Here is a 20,551-nt window from a genome sequence, read left to right as displayed (position 1 = left end):
GAGGATCAAGCAAAGCACACCAAACAAAGGTCATGGGATGGATCATGTTATCTTTAATATCAACCATCCATTTTTGGTGGGTTATGGTTTACACCTTATCAACACCCAAGTTTCATTGATATTAAGGATACCTGAACGGATCAACCATGAATCAAGGGTTTGTTGCAAGTCACGAGCATGGAGTTTAGGTTAAGAACCACCCAAAGGGAGTGAACTAAGGTTTAAACCTGCCAAACATGTTCTACAAAATGTTCCCATAGTCATAATCCCATCTTTCGGATATTATCGGAGGAACGACTACTCGTATTCCAAAAATATTCTCAAAAGAGACTCTTATGAGTGTAGTATCGCGTAACAATCACATCAAATCTTACACTTGAACGACTTTCGCACTACGTCCTACGAATAGGCCAAGATGGGTTTGATAAACTAAGGTCCTTGGCTTCTAAGGTCTATATTGGAAAAAGTAATGTCTAACCACAACTTACTTGTGTGACATTATTGATCCCAACATGACCTCCACCAAGTGAATGGGCTTGCAAGTCAACTTGCTAAGGAATAACTCCACACAAGTCAACAAGACTATGCCATTCTCCTATCCTAAGTGCACTCGAGTTCCGGTATAGAACTCATCTCACAAACAGAACCAGCAGATACGGCAGTCATATGTACATAATGCAATAAAGCAGGTAAATGCTGAAAGATAAATAATTGTACAAAAGAATAAACACCCAATAAACAAACAACCTACAAAAACTAGGAGGGACTCGCTTAGGGAAACAAGGGTCCCCAGTAGAGTCGCCAACTGTCGCAACCTGAAAAATGGAATGCGAAAAAAAACAACCGGCGAAGAAAGACAGGAGAGTCGCCACAGTGCGTTATTTATCACAAAGGAGGGAAAGGAAACGCTCGAAGTAAACCTGGAAAATGGAAAGGACAAGACAGGGTCATGCAACTAAATCTTGGGTTCGGGAGTCGATTATGCGAAGGGAAGGTATTAGCACCCCTACGCATTCGTAGTACTCTACGGGATCCACTTTTGTAGTTCTTGTCTAAAGGGTGTGGGTTTATCTAATGTGTTATTTACTAAAAAAAGGGGTCAAAAGAAAATGACTCGCACAGATGTCGCATCCACTGCATACGTATCTCATATGAATATGAGAATCAGAGTCTTCGTAGCTCGGCTACCTAGGGGTTAAGGGTAATTGTGCTCGCTAAGACATCGCGTCTTATGCCTACGTATCTCATCTGGAATGAGAATCAGAGCAAGCCATAGTTCGGCTAACTACGGGGTTATGGATTGGGTTTTGGACGAACGACGTTACTACGCAATCTACCGGATGCTCGACCTTTGGAGACTTACTCGCCTGTAGTAGAAGGAGTTAACGTGTTCTTAGGAGAAGAAAAATCAATGAGTTGGTAGGGTTAGGAATGCTCATGCAAAAAGGCAGTCCTTGACGAAGGAATCGCGCTACCTGTGGGGGTACAAACACATACAAAACAAACATGTATAAAGTAAACGTGCCAACAAGGCAATCAGAATAAATCTCCCAAATGGTATCCCACAAGCAAAGTGGAATATTCAGCGAGCTATCCCTTCAAAAGTCATGTGAGCCTTCACAAAAACTCAACAAAAGGGTTAGTGAAACACGATAAGGATTAGGAGAAAACATGCTATGACAAACGTAAGTCAGATAAGAGCAAAACAGAAAAAAGCAAATGCTACTGTCGCGATCGCTACTGTCTCGCCTAGCGAAGGCTTGGCGAAGCGTCGCTGCGTGCTCGCCTAGCGAAGGTGCTAGCGAGCGCCTGCGGGTTTTGGATTTTTCATGGATAGCAGTATGGTTTCAGAAAGCTCAAACCCTGTGGCATACACTTCAGAAATTAAACGATTAAGCATTCAAGGCATTATTTATACATTCATACATAATTATGAACCCGTGGGCAAAAACCTAATGAAATTCATCCATCATACCTCAAACATTCAGAGTATTCAACTTCAAAGCACAAAGGTAATGGGAATAAGGGCAAACCTGATTGGAGAGATCGGTTGAAATCAAATGGCACGGCTGGATTTGCAAACCAATGTTAGGGTTTGCTTGAGCTGAAAGTGTGTGAGTCAGAATGAACCTTTCAGAATTGCCTGGAGGTTGCTGCAGATTAATTCTCACTCTCTCTGTCTAGGTTTCTCTCCAGGTTTTATCCAGGGTTTTGTTTCAATGAAAAGTCTAGTATTTATAGCCTAATATTGGTAGCTTAGTAGGCTTTTGAGAGAGGTCCAAGTCTCTTTTACTGTCTGTTACTTTCTGAAATACGCGTGCTTCGCCTAGCGAAGGATCTGCTCACCTAGCGAGCATGACATGTCTCTTCGCTAAGCGAACCCTGCTGCTCGCCTAGCGAGCATGATAGCTCAGGCTCTGCTTTTTGCTCCTTAAGCTTGGCATTTGCATGGTGAAGAGGCCCCATTTGAGCCTGTTGGAAGTAACTCAAGTCTTTCCCTTGTGTTGACTGATCACCCGGATAGAACCTACAAAGTCTCGGATGATGTTCAAGCTTCTAGGATCCGACTCTGATTGACATGATGAAATGCAATATGAAATGTTAAATGACCTAAAAAATGAATGCATGAATGAGGAAGGCAAATTTTGGGGTGTTACACATATGGCGCCGCTTCGACCCACTTGGTGAAGTAATCAATTGCTACGAGAATAAACCTGTGACCGTTGGACGCTTTTGGCTCTATCATGCCAATCATGTCAATTCCCCACATAGAGAAAGGCCATGGTGATGAAATCATATTCAGAAGTGTTGGGGGATATGAATCTTATCCGCATAAATCTGACACTTGTGGCATTTCTTCACATATTTGCAGCAGTCAGACTCCATTGTCAGCCAATAGTAGCCTGCTCTCAACATATTTCTAGCCATGGCATGTCCATTGGAATGAGTACCAAATGAACCCTCACGGACCTCAGTCATTAACAGGTCTGCTTCGTGTCTATCCACGCATCTGAGCAGAACCATGTCAAAATTCCTTTTATAAAGCATATCGCCATTGAGGTAGAAACTGCTTGATAATCTCCTCAAAGTCTTTCTATCTTTCACAGATGCCCCAGGCGGGTAAATCTGACTTTGCAGAAAACATTTTATATCATAATACCATGGCTTATCATCTTTCACTTCTTCCACTGCAAATACATGAGCTGGTCGGTCCAAGAGCATCACATTGATATTGGAAACCTCATTCCAGAGTCTCACCACGATCATCGAAGCAAGTGTAGCAAGAGCATCTGCCATCCGATTCTCATCTCGAGGGATATGATGGAAGTCAACCTCAGTAAAGAACATTGAAATCCTCCTCGCATAATCTCTATATGGGATGAGGCCAACCTGATTCGTCTCCTATTCACACTTAATCTGATTAATATCAAGGGCTGAATCACCATAAACATCAAGATGTTTGATCCTAAGATCAATACACTCTTCTAATCCCATAATACAGGCCTCACACTCAGCCATATTATTCGTGCATTTGAAAGTTGTCCTTTCTGTAAAAGGAAAATGTGTGCCCTAAGGAGTAATAATCATTGCCCCAATACCATTTCCATACTGATTTACAGCGCCATCAAACACCATGCTCCATCGGGAACCGGGCTTTGGCCCTTCATCAAGCGTAGGCTCATCACAATCTTTCATTTTCAAATATAGAATCTCCTCGTCTGGGAAGTCATACTGAACTGACTGATAATCCTTGATTGGTTGATGTGCCAAGTGGTCAGCCAGGATACTACCTTTAATAGCTTTCTGAGCTCGATACTCAATGTCGTACTCAGATAACAACATCTGCCAACGGGCAATCCTCCCAGTTAAAGCAGGCTTCTTAAAGATATACTTGATCGGATCCATTTTGGATATCAACCATGTCGTATGATTCAACATATACTAGCGTAAGCGCTTAGCGGCCCAAGCCAAAGCACAACATGTTTTATCAAGCATCGAGTATCGAGACTCACAATCAGTGAACTTCTTACTCAGGTAGTAATAAGCATACTCTTTCTTCCCTGATTCGTCTTGCTGACCAAGGACACAACCCATAGTGTCTTCAAGAACTGTCAGATACATAATCAATGGTCTCCCTTCCACGGGTAGGGACAGAATCGACGTCTCAGACATATACTCTTTGATACTGTCAAAGGCTTTTTGGCAATCCTCGGTCTAATCATGATACTGATCTTTCCAGAGGAGCTTGAATATCGGCACAGATGTGACAGTCATGTGTGATATAAATCTGGAAATATAATTCAAGCGGCCAAGAAACCCTCAGACTTGCTTCTCAGTTTTGGGCGCAGACATCTCTTGTATTGCATTGACCTTTGCAGGATCAACCTCAATACCTCTTTCACTGATAATAAAACCCAATAACATGCCAAAACGGACTCCAAATGTACACTTGTTAGGATTCAGGCGAAGCTTACACTTCCTTAAACGCTGAAACAACTTCAACAAGTGCTCTACATGTTCAACTTCCGTTCTTGACTTTGCAATCATATCATCAACATACACCTCGATCTCCTTGTGCATCATATCATGAAACAAGGTAGTCATAGCTCGTTGATACATGGCTCCGGCGTTCTTCAAACCGAAGGGCATCACTCGATAACAGAATGTTCCCCAAGGTGTGATGAATGTTGTCTTCTCCATATCCTCGGGTGCCATTTTAATCTGGTTATATTTGGAAAATCCATCCATAAATGAGAAGACATTGAATTTAGATGTATTATCTACCAACATATCAATATGTGGTAAAAGGAAATCATCTTTCGGACTAGCTTTATTCAAGTCTCTATAGTCCACACACATTCGGAATTTTCCATCTTTCTTAGGCACGGGCACAATATTGGCCACCCACTGAGGATATGTAGAAGTCACTAGAAACCCCGCATCGATTTGCTTCTGAACTTCTTCTTTGATCTTCACTGCCATATCAGGATGAGTTCTTCTGAGCTTCTGCTTCACAGGCACGTACTCAGGCTTCAAAGGCAGGAAATGTTGCACGATATCAGTATCTAGACCAGACATGTCTTCATATGACCAGGAAAAGACGTCGATGTATTCTCGTAGCAACTCAATCAACCCCTTCTTGACAGATTCTTCCAGGAGTGCCCCAATCTTCACTTCTCGCACACAATCTTCAGACCCCAAGTTGAATGTTTCCAGATTCTCAAGATGTGGCTGAATGATCTTCTCTTTGTGCTCAAGCAGACGGGTAATCTCGTCAGGAATCTCTTCAACATCATCTTCTTCAGCTTCAAATACAGGGAACTCAAAGTTGGAAGATGGTGTTGGATCATTATGTTCAATGGGTTTGATCAACCTGCATAATGATTTGGGATATAAAAGAGATTTTAGAATTCAAACAAGGAAAATCATTATGCAAATAAAAAGATTGATTTAATTCTATTTTTTAAGGTTTTATGTGATCACCAATTTCATGCAAAAAGCAAAAAGTGAAAATAATTGGAAAAAACAAACATTTAACATGAATTTACTGAATGAAAATATCATTGTATTTATGAGCCAACAATGTCATCATTCCTCCTTTTGGCATGGGAGAAGGGTTTTTTTGAACAAAATGAACATTACGTTAACTTATGGACAACTGTTGGAACATCAACAGCGACCCAGTTATTGCAGACCCCTCCAGGGATGATAAAATTGCCAGGATCTTCCTCTGTGTCCTCTTCCATAATAGCAGCAACATTCTCGTCTTGAATAGTGTGGATGAATCCACCACTCTGAAACAGCCCATGCTTGTTGAAAACGCTAGAAGAATACCCTATGCCAGCCCGGGATTTGTTGTCTTCCAGCTTGATCATTTGTCCTAAACCGGTAGTTGTGCCATGCTCAATGGCCAACTTAGCATCATTGTAGGATGCAAATGAAGAAGTTCCTTTCTTAGTAGGCTCAGCAATAGATAAAGCTTGGAACGGCGTTCCAACTTCATCCTTAGCATCTATGTAAGAAAAGGAAGACAAATGCCTAACCAGGAGAGCCTTTTCTCCCCCTACCACCACCAGCTTCTTGTTTTTGACAAATTTCAGTTTCTGGTGTAAGGTGGATGTCACGGCGCCTGCCTCGTGAATCCATGGTCTGCCCAACAGACAACTATATGATGGGTGGATATCCATGACCTGAAAAGTCATCTAGAAATCACTCGGTCCGATCTTGACTGGGAGTTCAACCTCTCCAATCACAGTTTTGCGGGACCCATCAAAAGCTTTAACCACTACTCCACTCTGCCTCATGGGAGGCCCCTGGTATGACAATCTAGCAAGAGTGGATTTCGGCAACACATTCAGTGATGATCCAGTGTCTACCAGCACATTAGACATGGCATCATCCTTACAACTCATGGATATGTGAAGTGCCAAATTGTGGTCTCTTCCCTCCTTAGGGAGATCAGCATCACAAAAACTCAAATTGTTACAAGCGGTAATGTTCGCAACAATACTATCAAATTGTTCTATTGTGACGTCATGATCTACATACACCACATCCAACACCTTTTGCAGAGCTTCACGGTGTGGTTCTGAATTCATCAATAAAGATAGCACAGAGATCTTTGATTGCGTCTGTAGAGGCTGATCTACAACGATGTATTCACTCCTTTTGATGAGCCTTAGCATCTCATCACAGTCTTCCTTCATTGTTCCACTCTGGCCAGCAGAGATAGGAGTTCTTACAACGGCGACAGGTTTATTGGCGACAAGTGCTGGATTCAGAGTAATAACAACATCCCCAACTGGGCGTTCAACATAATCAGTAACATCAGCCCTTCTGGTGTCAGCCTGGGGCTTCGGCGGAGCCGAGAAAACACGACCGCTACGGGTCAAGCCGCTGACATCGGCAATATTAACAACAGAAGTAGAGGGCAGGGGCACCTCCTTCCCATCTTCCAATGCCACAACATTGTAACGATAGGGGACCGTTTTATCAGAAGAGTATGGCACAGGGCCAACTGGTTTAATAATCAAAGAGGGAGAAGCCTTCTGCTTGCTGCCATCATACCTGATGACAACAGGCTCAGGGATCCGAAACACTGGAGATATCACATTGACTTCATCATCATCAACATCTTGATTATGAAGTATTTCAATTACACCTTCATCCAGCATTTCTTGGATGTCTTTACGGACTTGGCGACATCCCCTTTGATTGACAGTGCAAACTCGACATCTGTCATGGTCATGCTCATAATGACTGTATTCACATAACAATCTGTGCATCTGGACCAACGACTGTCGAATATGGCTGACATATTTGACCTTATATTTACCAGGGCAGCCCTGGACCATGTTGATAGAGGATTTCCCATGCTCGGGCAATGGGTTCTTCTTCACATTGGGACCTACGTCCTCGAAACACAAGATACCACATCTCACAAGGTCTTGAACCTTGGTCTTCAGCGGGTAATAATTCTCCACGTCATGTCCGGGGGCACCGGAATGATAAACACAATGTACCTCGGGCTTATACCACCACTGAGGGTTGGTTGGTATAGCCGGTGGATCGCGTGGAGTAATCAGCTTCCTCTCTATCAAAGAGGGATACAACTCTGCGTATGTCATAGGAATAGGATCAAAGGTGACCCATTTCCTCTCATAGCTTGTACTAGTCTGAGAGTTGTTTCGAGGTTGGTAGGCCTGCTGTTGAGAATGGTGTTGTTGTTATTGATATTGTTGATGTTGCTGTTGCTGGTTATTGTTGTGCTGATAGTGCTGATTTTCTCTGAAAACAGGTGCTATGTGAGCCACCCGATGCTGATTATCTGCAGGAAACACGATCTTCCTCCTTACTAAGGGTCTTATTGGTTTAACATGGGAGGTTACAGCATGTGCCTCACCATCTTTCTTCTTTCCAAACGCCCCATATCGTTTAGTAGAAGAGCCTTCTTCTCTGGTCAGGCGCCCTTCCCTGACTCCTTCCTCCAGACGCATCCCCATGTTCACCATCTCGTTGAAATCAGAAGGAGTGCTGGCAATCATCCGCTCATAGTAAAATGAGCTCAAGGTCTTCAAGAAGATCTTGGTCATTTCTTTCTCCTCCAGCGGAGGCACAATCTGGGTTGCTAGCTCTCGCCACCTCTGGACGTACTCTTTGAAAGTTTCCTTGTCCTTTTGGGATATAGCTCTCAATTGATCCCTATCGGGAGCCATATCCATATTATACTTGTATTGCTTGACGAAAGCTTCGCCAAGGTCGTTGAAGGATCGGATGTTTGCGTTGTCCAAGCCCTTATACCATCTCAGGGCAGCACCGGACAAATTGTCCTGGAAATAGTGAATAAGAAGTTGATCGTTATCGGTTTGAGTCGACATCTTCCTTGCATACATAACCAGGTGGCTGAGAGGGCAAGTATTTCCCTTGTATTTTTCAAAGACAGACACTTTGAACTTTATAGGGATTTTGACATTTGGGACCAAGAAGAGTTTAGCAGCAGACTTGCCGAAGAGGTCATTTCCTCTGAGTGTTTTCAATTCCTTGCGAAGCTCAAGAAATTGATCGTTCATAGCATCCATCTTTTCATAGACATCTGGGCCCTCAGACGACTCAGAGTGGTAGATGGCGTCGTCTACTCTGGGCATAGTATGCATGACAGGAGGTGGAACAGCAAGGACCGGGCTAGATACCGGCAGAGAAGAAAATGTGGGGGCAAGACCCTCAGGAACAAAGTTGGCAGGCATCCCCCAGGGAAACCCGGCTGGCATGGCAGTTGGGGCAAAGTGGGCGCTGGCCGCAAGCACCGTTGAAGAGGCAATCTCAGAGATGACTATCCTCTGGGGAGGAGTTAAAGGTGTCGGAGACGACTGGCTCTGGGCGGCCATGAAAGACTCCATCAGGGCAGTCAATCTGGCCACTTCCTCATTGAGTTCACGGTTCTCTTGCTCTAGATGATCCATCAGTCTTGAAGCGTTGGCTCGAGTGTAGTACCGGTGAGTCAGCTTGTCTTCAAAATAAATGAAGAACACAGAGTTAGACCATAGAAAAATAAGCCTGGAGCAAAACCTGCTTATGCACATGATGCATGCAATGCTTGTGCATATGATTTATTTTATTTATCAGAGGAACTTTAAAGTCCTATTTGCAAATATTTTGAAAGCATTAATCATTTTAGACATGTATGGAAATAACATATCAATCATATATTTTTTACACCAAAGAAGTACAATCTTGGTAACTAAATACAATACAAGAGAGAAGGAAAATGAACATCCTATGGAACCCTAGAAACAATCATCTAAAGCTCTGGAGACTGGAAGATAAGCTGCACGTAGCCTCTTCACCTCTCTCTCATAGGCTGCCTCCATATCTGCCTTCTCCTTGGCGAGTCGAGCATACTTCATCTTCCAGAACTTGGAAGACTGAGGAAGAAGAGAAGTTAATGCATCATCAGGCTCATCAATAACCTGGTGCTCAAGGAACTCTATCAAAGCATCATTCTCTCTAAGCTGCTGAAGCAACTCCTCTCGTTCACGGATCCAGGCACGTGAACGATCTTCGTCTCTCAACTCCTCTACTCCTTGGTCAGGGAGGGTTGAAGGCCCAGCCTCAACCAAAGGTGTAGGTCTTGGATACTCATAAGGCATGAGGTACTCGGAAGCTCTCCTCCTAACCCAAGAGGTATAGGGTTCCAAAGCAATACAGTTCTTCGGACCAAGCTCTTTCCTTCCCTTCCTATGGATCTTGCACCAAGCGTGAACCATCCTGCCCTTCAAGCCTTGGGGATCTTTACCCTCCTGGAAGAATACACCTTCTAACAGAATGTTATTAGGTTTATCCTTTAGGGGGAACCCAAGCTGACGACGTGCCAAAATAAGGTTGTAGTTAATCCCACCACATGTACCAAGAAGAGGCACATTGGAGAATTCACCACAAGAGTCGATAATCTGCACACCATCATATACACAGTTGTACCAAAAGATATCATCATTAGTGAGAGACATAAGTCTCGTGGACCACCATAGACATCCTTTGTTTTCCTTGAAGGCGACCATCTGCGGCAAGTGCGAAATAAACCACTTGTACAGCAAAGGCAAATAGCACACAATGGTACCACCAGCCTTTGCATTCCTCATATGCAAAGAGAAGTAAGTGTCACCCGACAGAGTCGGAACGGGATTAAGAGTAGAGAAAATCCTAATAGCGTTCACATCCACAAACTTGTCGATGTTGGGGAATAACACTAGCCTTCCCATACAAACTTGTCGGAACGGGATTAATAGCGTTCACATCCACAAACTTGTCGATGTAAGTGTCACCCGACAGAGTCGGAACGGGATTAAGAGTAGAGAAATTCCTAATAGCGCTCACTCATGGCCTTCCCATACATAGTAGCTTGAGCAATGAGGAACTCAGAAGGGAGACCTTGAATTCCACCTTTAGTAGTCATATGAGCACCAACCAGAGATTCATCTATATGCAACATATCAGCTATCTCTTGAGAAGTAGGAATCCTCTCTAAGCCACTGAACGGCAACTGGTCTAGGATAGGTATACCCACATGATAGGCATACTCCTCAAGTGTAGGAAAAAGCTGGAAATCCGGAAATGTGAAGCAACGGTACAAGGGATCATAGAACTGCACCAATACACTCATCAATCCTTCATCCACTTGAGTAGCCAGAATAGATAGAAGCTTCCCATGACGAGCCTTAAAACCCAAGGGATCTAATACATAGGATGTCAAATTCCTTAGCTCTTTCAAGTCGAGTTGTCTGAAACTATACTTCTTTGTATTCCTTCTTTGTCTATCCATGTCTCTGAAAATTTGTAAATACACCTCTTAAGTTCCTTGAAAATTTTCTCATTATTGATGATATGGATGCAAATGGGTGCATGAATGCATGGATGCAACAATCACACTCAAGGATCAAACAAAGCACACCACACAAAGGTTATGGGATGGATCAAGTCATCTTTAATATCAATAATCCATTTTGGTGGATTATGGTTAACACCTTATCAACACCCAAGTTCCATTGATATTAAGGATACACAAGAACGAATCAACCATGAATCAATGGTTTGTTGTAAGTCACGAGCATGGAGTCTCGGTTAAGAACCACCCAAAGGGAGTGTACTAGGGTTTAAACTTGCCAAACATGTTCTACAAGAGGTCCCCATAGTCATCATCCCATCTTTCGGATATTATCGGATAAACGACTACTCGTATTCCAAAAATATTCTCAAGAGAGACTCTTATGAGTGTAGTATCGCGTAACAATCGTATCAAATCTTACATTTGAACGACCTTCGCACTACGTCCTAAAAAATAGGCTAAGATGGGCTTGGTAAACTAAGGTCCTTGGATTCTAAAGTCTATATTGGAAAGAGTAATGTCTAACCACGTCTACTCATGTGACATTATTGATCCCAACATGACCTACACCAAGTGAATGGGCTTGCAAGTCAACTTGCTAAGGAATAACTCCACACAAGTTGACAAGACTATGCCATTCTCCTATCCTAAGTGCACTCGAGTTCGGGTATAGAACTCATCTCTCAAAGATCACCAAGCATACAAAGAATTAATATTCAAGCAATTCAATCATTACATACAATACAGTAATCCCAAATTGCACAAAAAATATGTCACAAAATAATATACAATACAATACAACACAAAATGTGAAAAGTAGGCAAAACCCACTAGGCAAATGTCTCCAGCAGAGTCGCCACTTTTCTGTAGCGGGGTATTCGTTACCATTAGACATATTGACTAAATCCAAGGTAAACCATACAAGTCGAGTCGCCATCGCACTTCTATTTATCCGAAGGAATGGTTAGAAAGCGAACAAAAACCTAATAGTTTTATCGAATCAAAAACTAGTAAAAATGTCAAAGATCAGGGTAAGGGGGTTGGTTATGCAATGGGGAGGTTTTAAGCACCCAAAACATCCTAGGTACTCCTAGGGAGCCCTTTTCACACTTGTTGTAAGGTTGGTATTTTATGAAAAATTTGTTTGTGCAAACATGATTGAAGAGATGAGAGGAGAATATACAAGTTATTTATAATTTGTGTTTGAATGGATACACCCATTGCCTACGTACCATCTTAAAAAAGATTAGGATCAAAACCTCGTAGTTCGGGGTAAAAATCTGAAAAAAAACAAGTTGGTGAATTGATTGGTCCAAAATCCTTAAGGTCTTTTGTTATCCAAGGGAGAAAACTCAACCCAAAAACCACAAATACACCATGTGAGGATAACTTCAACATGCTAGTGAGGGGTTAACCCTATAATAAGCATGGAAGACTTATTGTCCATCACTAAGGATATAGGTGACTATTATATCTACCTCAAGGATAACTCAAACCTAATAGCTAAAGGTTATGAAAAGTTTTTGTTAAGAAGTCGCAATTGAAACCACAAAAAGTATTTGAATGAGTTATATTTACCAATGAAAAGTATTTACAAAATATTGTCAAAGTTGACTTAAATATTCAATTCAAAATAAGTGTTATGAAAAGAAAGTTTGAAAATCAAAAGCATAATGCTTAGGTTTCTAATGTTTGAAAACAAGTGTTAAATGTTTGCACAAAAGTTTTGGCTTGGGTTAGAGGGGAGGGAAGAAGAAGAATGGCTAAAGTCCTAATCATACAAGAGATGAAGGATAAGAAACAAGACCACAAATGAAGTTCCTCTCTTGAGATCATATTGATGATCCAAGTATCTCCCATCCTTTGGAATAAGCAAGCAAATAAGTGTATACTCAAGCAATCAAATCAATCAAGCAAGCTCTTAGAAGATCCCCAATGGCTCTTGTATCTTTCTCTTTTGAAGCACATGACAATGGTTCTTCAATTTGGTTCAAATAGGATTCCCTAGCACAAAAGCACACACATCAAAAAGTTCCATGAAGTAAATCAAGAATGGACAAGAGTGAGTTTAGAGGTTTAGTCCTTCTAATCGATCTTCAACATTAAGGCCTTTTTACTCCATTTTGCATAGGGAATATTCTAGAATCTAAGTCCATTTTGTCCATTTTTGCATTTGGTCCACAACAATCAAAGCAAAACACAAGCACAATAATATATACGCAATTATGTGCTCAAGTGAGCAAAAGGCAAATTGCATTAACATAAACATGTGCTCAAATGAGCAATGAGCAAAAGCAAATGAATAATATGTACAAGAATAGTAAATTGCATAAATGTAAAGTGCGAGAATTAAATGTTAATGGTTAATGGTTAGTGTTAGAGTTAGTGTGCCATAAGGAAATTTAGCGCTATGTTAAGCAATCGTAATTGGACTTATGTAGAAGTCACAACTATCTGAGGCCGGTCAATAATAATGTAGGCAACAACACAAGTTAGGGATTTTGATTAGTGAATCAAACTCCTACAACTTTCCATGCCAAAAAGAAGATGAGAAATAATGTTATACTGATTTAGGTTCTTTGCTTGATTAGGAAGCAACCTATCCTTAATGCAAAGCAATTCACTTGATCCATGATCAAGATGAATTAGATTTGAATCAAGGAAGGTTAAACCTCCCATGTATCAAGGCTAACCACCAATCTTTAACTCATTGATCAAAAAAGAAAAAGAAGAAGAAGAATATTCAAGTCCATTAATGGAAATGGAATGAGATAATCAACAAGCATTGACCAAAGATAGAGAAGATCAAGATCAAACAATAGTAAGCAGAAGCAAAAAGAAGATTAGAAGTCAAGAAACAAATAAAATATTTTTGGTATTTTTCAAAATTAAAATAATACTTGAATTAAAATAATAAAGAAAGGTCAAACTTCAAACTCACTTCAAATCAACTTTGAAAAGTCCAAGTGAATTGTCCTAAGTTCAACAAGGTCAAACAAAGTTTGACAAAAAATGTCAACATTTTTAGAAGTCATAAACTATTTTTAATCAATTAAAAATGCATAACAACAACCTAATTAAATTAAAATCTCAAATAAATCTCAAATCAATTAATAAATTGATGAGAATATTTTTCATAGATCTATCATCACTCAAAGAGATTGGAAAAATATATTTGTATTTTTTGAATATCAAAAACTATTTAAAATGAATTAAAAATAAGCAGAAAAGAAAAAATTCTTAAAAAATATCAAATTATAAAATAAGAAATATTAAAAATCATTTTTAGAAACTAGAAATTAAAAGAAGAAAAATGCAATTGGTCTCACATTTTTTGGACCAATAATGAAGGAGATATGAATTTTTTAAAATGAAATGGAATTAAAAGAAATAAAAGAAAATAAAAATCAGAAATTAAAAATTGCAAAAAGCGTGGAGCGTTTGATCTGAGCTCATTAATTGAGCTGGCAAATCGTGTGGCTCTTGAGCGCGCGCCTACCATGTTCCTTGGTCAATGCATCACATGTAGCATTTAAATAAGTCATAACATGGGACGACTGTGATTAGATCTGGAAAATCAAATGGATGGTTCAGATTCAATCTGGAGATTGGACGATGACCTGCGCCATCGTCTTCTCCGGCCAGCTTCCGGCGAAGGCAAAATTTACAGAGAAATAAATGTGCACCAAATGCCACGATCTAGGTACCAATCGAAAGCTGGGGTGATGTACATCACCCCTGTACCAATCAAATCCACTCTAGGTTTCTACATTGAGAGAAATCAGAGATGGAATTTCTGTGGTGTTCAACTGAACTTGATAGAATTTCAAAATTTAAAGCTCAAATCAACTGCCTCTATGAAGAGGACTTCAGATCACACAACAATAACAAGAAACAACCAGTATATGAGATGATTCGAAGAAAATAAAGTTTGAAGTAAACCTCTGATTTGTAGAGTTTGAGAGCATAATTTCTTGCTATGGATGCTTGCAGTATACTCTAGGGATCAAAGTGAGCAAGGCTAAGGAACTTTAGATCTAAAAAATAATCAATGAAATTGAATTCTAGATCTGAAAAATTGAGAGAAAATTGGTGAGTTCCTTTTGAGTGTGGTTGAGGGATCAGTCGTGCACCATTTAGGGCGCCTTTGGGTTGCTGAAATGAGAAGCATGAGCATTGTATTTATAGGAAAAGCATGGCTGAAATGCATGATCAAAGTGTTGCATGAATGGAAAGGGCCTCCATGCATGAGCCTGTACAGGCGCATGGAGGGCCCAATTCCACTTGGATTTGGCAGCTAATCATCAGCATATGCAAACTGGACGTGTAGATGGTGTAGTATTGGCTCATGCAATGCAAATTTAATGGATCTTCAAAAATGCACCAATATGTTCATGTCTTCGAAAATGCCATGTCCATACTTGAAACACAACCTTATGAGTAATGGTTGGAAGTCTTTTTGCATGAGGATCATTTGTTATGTTGATCAAAACTTCATTTGAAACTTGGAAATTGATAAAAACTGGTCATGAAGTGTAGGGTGCAAAACATGTACATGTGAGAACTTCAAAAATGGCCAAAGTTCAAGCCCTTCTGGTTCAATGATGCAAGCTCCAAATGAAAACATCTTAAACATAAAAGTTGTAGATCTTTTCAATAAAATCAATTTGGACTTAAATTTTGCAGCATTTAGATTTTTGATGAAGAAGTTATGGGCACTTGAAGTTGGACTTTTTCACATTTCAATGCCTTTGGTCCAAAGTGACCTATAATGTTTTGCATTATCACATGTATTTATATTAGGATTTTGAAATTTTTCTCAACATAACATTTTAAGTAGACATCTTAAGCGTTCCAATACATTAGATACCACATAAAAATCATGAAAAATGAATGAGTTATGTCCTTGAGAAGTTGACGCAAAATTAGGGTTTCAGTCAAAATGACCTATAATGTTTTGAAATGGATGATGACCTTGCAAGCTTCAAATAAATTTTTGATGAACATGAAAGTTGTTCATATGATTCTTAAGAATTGTTTTCATCTTAGGGTCATCTCCATTTGACAAACACATCAAATGTTAGGTCTCAATGCACTTCAAAATAGTCAGATGAATTGACTAATCAACTTCTCAAGTCTATGCCTCATATCTTGATGAATTGATGATTGAGGACACTCAAATAAGTTCAAATATGCATGAAATGATGAATTAAAGAACTTCCCTTGATTGCATTTGATCATAGGTTGAGGTTGCTTCATGAGCAAGACACAATTGGTACATAGATGAATTAGGGTTTCCTTGGGAAACAAACCTCAAACCCTTTGGTTTGCTTTGATCAAAAGGATGAATTGAGACACTTGGGAGGCATATTTGATGGATGAGAGCTTTGGGGAACCATTTCCATGCTTGCTTTCATCTCTCCTTGGCCATATCTATGTACATAGGATCTCCTAGAAGCTTTGGATCTTGTGATTGCTCAAGCTACAAACCAAAGATGTTAGTGACATATTTTTATGCTTTTGGTTAGTCAATAAAAATGAGAAAATCAATAATATACAATTCAAGCATGCTTGGTGATCTCAAACCAACTCTAAAGAGATTCCACCCAAAGATAAGAGCCAAGATGCTTATGATCCTTGAGGCAAGATGCAAAAATGCAATGCTATGATGCCATGAGGGATCTCAGGGTCAAAATTGGGGTCTTACAAGAACCATGTCAAAATTCCTCTTATAAAGCACATCACCATTGAGGTAGAAACTGTCAGATAATTACCTCAAAGTCTTCTTATCTTTAACAGATGCCCTAGGCTGGTAAGTCTGACTTTGGAGAAAGCACTTGATATCATAATACCATGGCTTATCATCTTTTACTTCTTCAACTGCAAACACATGAGCTGGTCTACCCAAGCGCATCACAGTAATATTGGGGACTTCATTCCAATATTTCACCACAATCATCGAAGCAAGCGTAGCAAGAGCATCTGCCATTCGATTCTCATCTCGAGGAATATGATGGAAGTCAACCTCAGTAAAGAAAGTTGAAATCCTCCTCGCATAATCTCTGTATGGGATGAGGCCAGGCTGATTCGTCTCCCATTCAACCTTAATCTGATTAACAACAAGGGTCAAATCACCATAAACATCCAGATGTTTAATCCTAAGATCAATACACTCTTCCGAACCCATAATACAAGCATCATACTCTGCCATATTATTCGTGCATTTGAAAGTTAGCCTTGCTGTAAAAGGAAAACGTGTGCCCTGAGGAGTAATAATCACTGCCCCAATACCATTTCCATATTGATTAACAGCACCATCGAATACCATACCCCATCAGGAACCAGGCTCTGGCCCTTCCTCGAGCGTAGGCTCATCGCAATCTTTCATCTTCAAATACAGAATCTCCTCATCTAGGAAGTCGTACTAAACAGACTGATAATCTTCAATTGGTTGATGTGCCAAATGGTTAGCCAAGATACTACCTTTAATAACTTTCTGAGCTCGATACTCAATATCATACTCCGATAACAACATATGCCAATGGGCAATCCTCTCAGTTAAAGCAGGCTTCTCAAAGATATACTTGATTGAATCCATTTTGGATATCAACCAAGTCGTATGATTCAACATATACTGGCGTAGGCGCTTAGCAGCCCAAGCTAAAGCACAACATGTCTTCTCAAGCATTGAGTACCGAGACTCATAATCGGTGAACTTCTTACTCAAATAGTAGATGACATACTCTTTCTTTCCTGATCCATCTTGCTGACCCAATACACAACCCATGGAATCATCAAGCACGGTTAGGTACATAATCAACGGTCTCCCTTCAACAGGCGGAGACAGAGTCGGAGGCTCAGACAAATACTCTTTGATACTGTCAAAAGCTTTCTGGCAATCCTCGGTCCAATCATGACGCTGATCTTTCCGGAGGGGCTTGAATATAGGCGCACATGTGGCAGTCATGTGGGATATAAATCTTGAAATGTAATTCAAGCGGCCAAGAAAACCTCGGACTTGCTTCTCGGTTTTGGGCGCAGGCGTCTCTTGTATTGCTTTGACCTTGGCAGGATCAACTTCAATACCTCTTTCACTGACAATAAAGCCCAATAACTTGCCAGAACGGACTCCAAATGTACACTTGTTTGGATTCAGGCGGAGTTTGTACTTCCTCAAACGCTGAAAAAGCTTCAACAACTGTTCTACATGTTCAACTTCCATTTTCGACTTTGCAATCATATCATCAACATACACCTCAATCTCCTTGTGCATCATATCATGAAACAAGGTAGTCATAGCTCGTTGATACGTGGCTCCGGCGTTCTTCAAATCGAAGGGCATCACTCGATAATAGAATGTTCCCCAAGGTGTGATGAATGTTGTCTTCTCCATATCCTCGGGTGCCATTTTAATCTGATTATAACCGGAAAATCCGTGCATAAATGAAAAGACATTGAATTTAGCTGTATTGTCTACCAACATATCAATGTGTGGTAGAGGAAAATCATCTTTCGGACTAGCTTTATTCAAGTCTCGATAGTCCACACACATTCAGACTTTTCCATCTTTCTTAGGCACAAGCACGATATTGGCCACCCATTGAGGATATGTAGAAGTTACCAGATACCCTGCATCAATTTGCTTCTGAACTTCTTCTTTAATCTTTACTGCCATATCAGGATGAGTTCTTCTGAGCTTCTGCTTCACGGGCACACACTCAGGCTTCAATGGCAAGAAATGTTGCACGATATTAGTATCTAGACCAGGCATGTCTTCATACGACCAGGAAAAGACGTCGACATATTCTCGTAGCAACTTAATCACCCCTTCTTCACAGACTCTTTAAGGAGGGCCCCAATCTTCACTTCACGAAAGCAGTCTTCAGACCCCAAGTTGACTGTTTCCAGATTCTCAAGATGCGGATGAATGATCTTCTCCTTGTGCTGAAGCAGACAGGTAATCTCATCAGGAATCTCTTCAACATCATCTTCTTCTGCCTCAAATACAGGGAACTCAAAGTTGGGAGATGGTGTTGGATCATTATGTTCAATGGGTTTGATCAACCTGCATAATGATTTGGGTATAAAAGAGATTTCAGAAATCAAACAAGGGAAATCATTATGCAGATGAAAAGATTGATTTTATTCTCTTTTTTAGGGTTTTATGGTGATCACCAATTTCATGCAAAAAAGCAAAAAGCAAAAATAATTTGGAAAAACAAACATTTAACATGTAATTATTGAATGAATATCATTGTATTAATCAAAATGTGCCAACAATGTCATCACTTCTCCTTTTGGCATGGGAGAAGGGTTTTCAAACAAAATGAACACATTACGTGGACTTGTGGATAACTGTTGGAACATAAACCGCGACCCAATTATTGCAGATTCCGCCTGGAATGACAAAGTTGCTCAGGTCCTCCTCTTCATCATCTTCCACTATGGCAGTAGTCTCTTGATCTTCAACAGTGTGGATAAAACCTTCACTCTGGAACAACCCGCACTCATTGGAAATACCTGAAGAATACCTTATGCCAGCTCAGGATTTATTATCTTCCATCTTGATCATTTGCCCCAAACCAGTAGTCGCATCATGCTCAATGGACAACTTAGCATCATTATAGGAAGCAAATGAAGAAAGTCCTTTCCTTGAAGGCTCAGCAATAGATAAGGCTTGGAACGGAGTTCCAACCTCATCCTCAGCATCAATGTAGGAAAAGGAAGATAAATGGCTAACCAAGAGAGCCTTCTCTCCCCCTATCACCACCAACTTCTTATTCTTAACGAATTTCAACTTCTGGTGTAGGGTGGATGTCACGGCGCCTGCCTCGTGAATCCATGGTCTGCCAAGCAAACAGCTGTATGATTGATGGATATCCATGACCTGGAAAGTGATCTGGAAATCACTAGGTCCAATCTTGATCAGGAGTTCTACTTCACCGATCACAGTTTTCCATGATCCATCAAAAGCTTTAACTACCACTCCACTCTGCCTCATGGGAGGCCCCTGATAAGAAAGTTTAGCCAGAGTGGATTTTGGCAACATATTGAGGGATGACCCTGTGTCCACCAACACATTAGACAAGGCGTCATCCTTGCAGTTCATAGAAATGTGTAGAGCCGAATTGTGGTCTTTTCCCTCCTCGGGAAGATCAGCATCACAGAAGCTCAAATTTTTGCAAGCGGTTATGTTTGCAATAATGCTACCAAACTGTTCAATAGTGACATCGTGATCCATGTATGCCACAACCAACACCCTCTGCAAAGCTTCGTGGTGTGGCTCAGAATTCATCAACAAAGATAGCACAAATATCTTTGATGGAGTTTGTAGCAGATGATCAACAACATTGTATTCACTCCTTTTGATGAGCCTAAGCATCTCATCACAGTCCTCTATCAAAATGCCATGCTGGCCAACTAGGATAGGAGTGTCTTTATTTTGAACAACAACAGGGTCAATGTAAGACCCTAATTTTGATCCCAAGTGTGAGCAAATTCTTTACTTTGAATAAATTTTGAATGATAGCAAATTGTGTGATCATCATCCAAGTGTTGGCTATGCATTATTTTACATGATTCATTTGTGTTTTTATCCCATACTATTGTTTCATGACTGTACATAAAGATCCACATTGATACATCTCTTAAAAAGAACTCATAAAAACTATT

The sequence above is a fragment of the Lathyrus oleraceus genome, chromosome 5 (assembly GCF_024323335.1).
Source record: "Lathyrus oleraceus cultivar Zhongwan6 chromosome 5, CAAS_Psat_ZW6_1.0, whole genome shotgun sequence".
Classification (NCBI taxonomy): Eukaryota; Viridiplantae; Streptophyta; class Magnoliopsida; order Fabales; family Fabaceae; genus Lathyrus; species Lathyrus oleraceus.
This window is presented reverse-complemented; position numbering follows the sequence as displayed.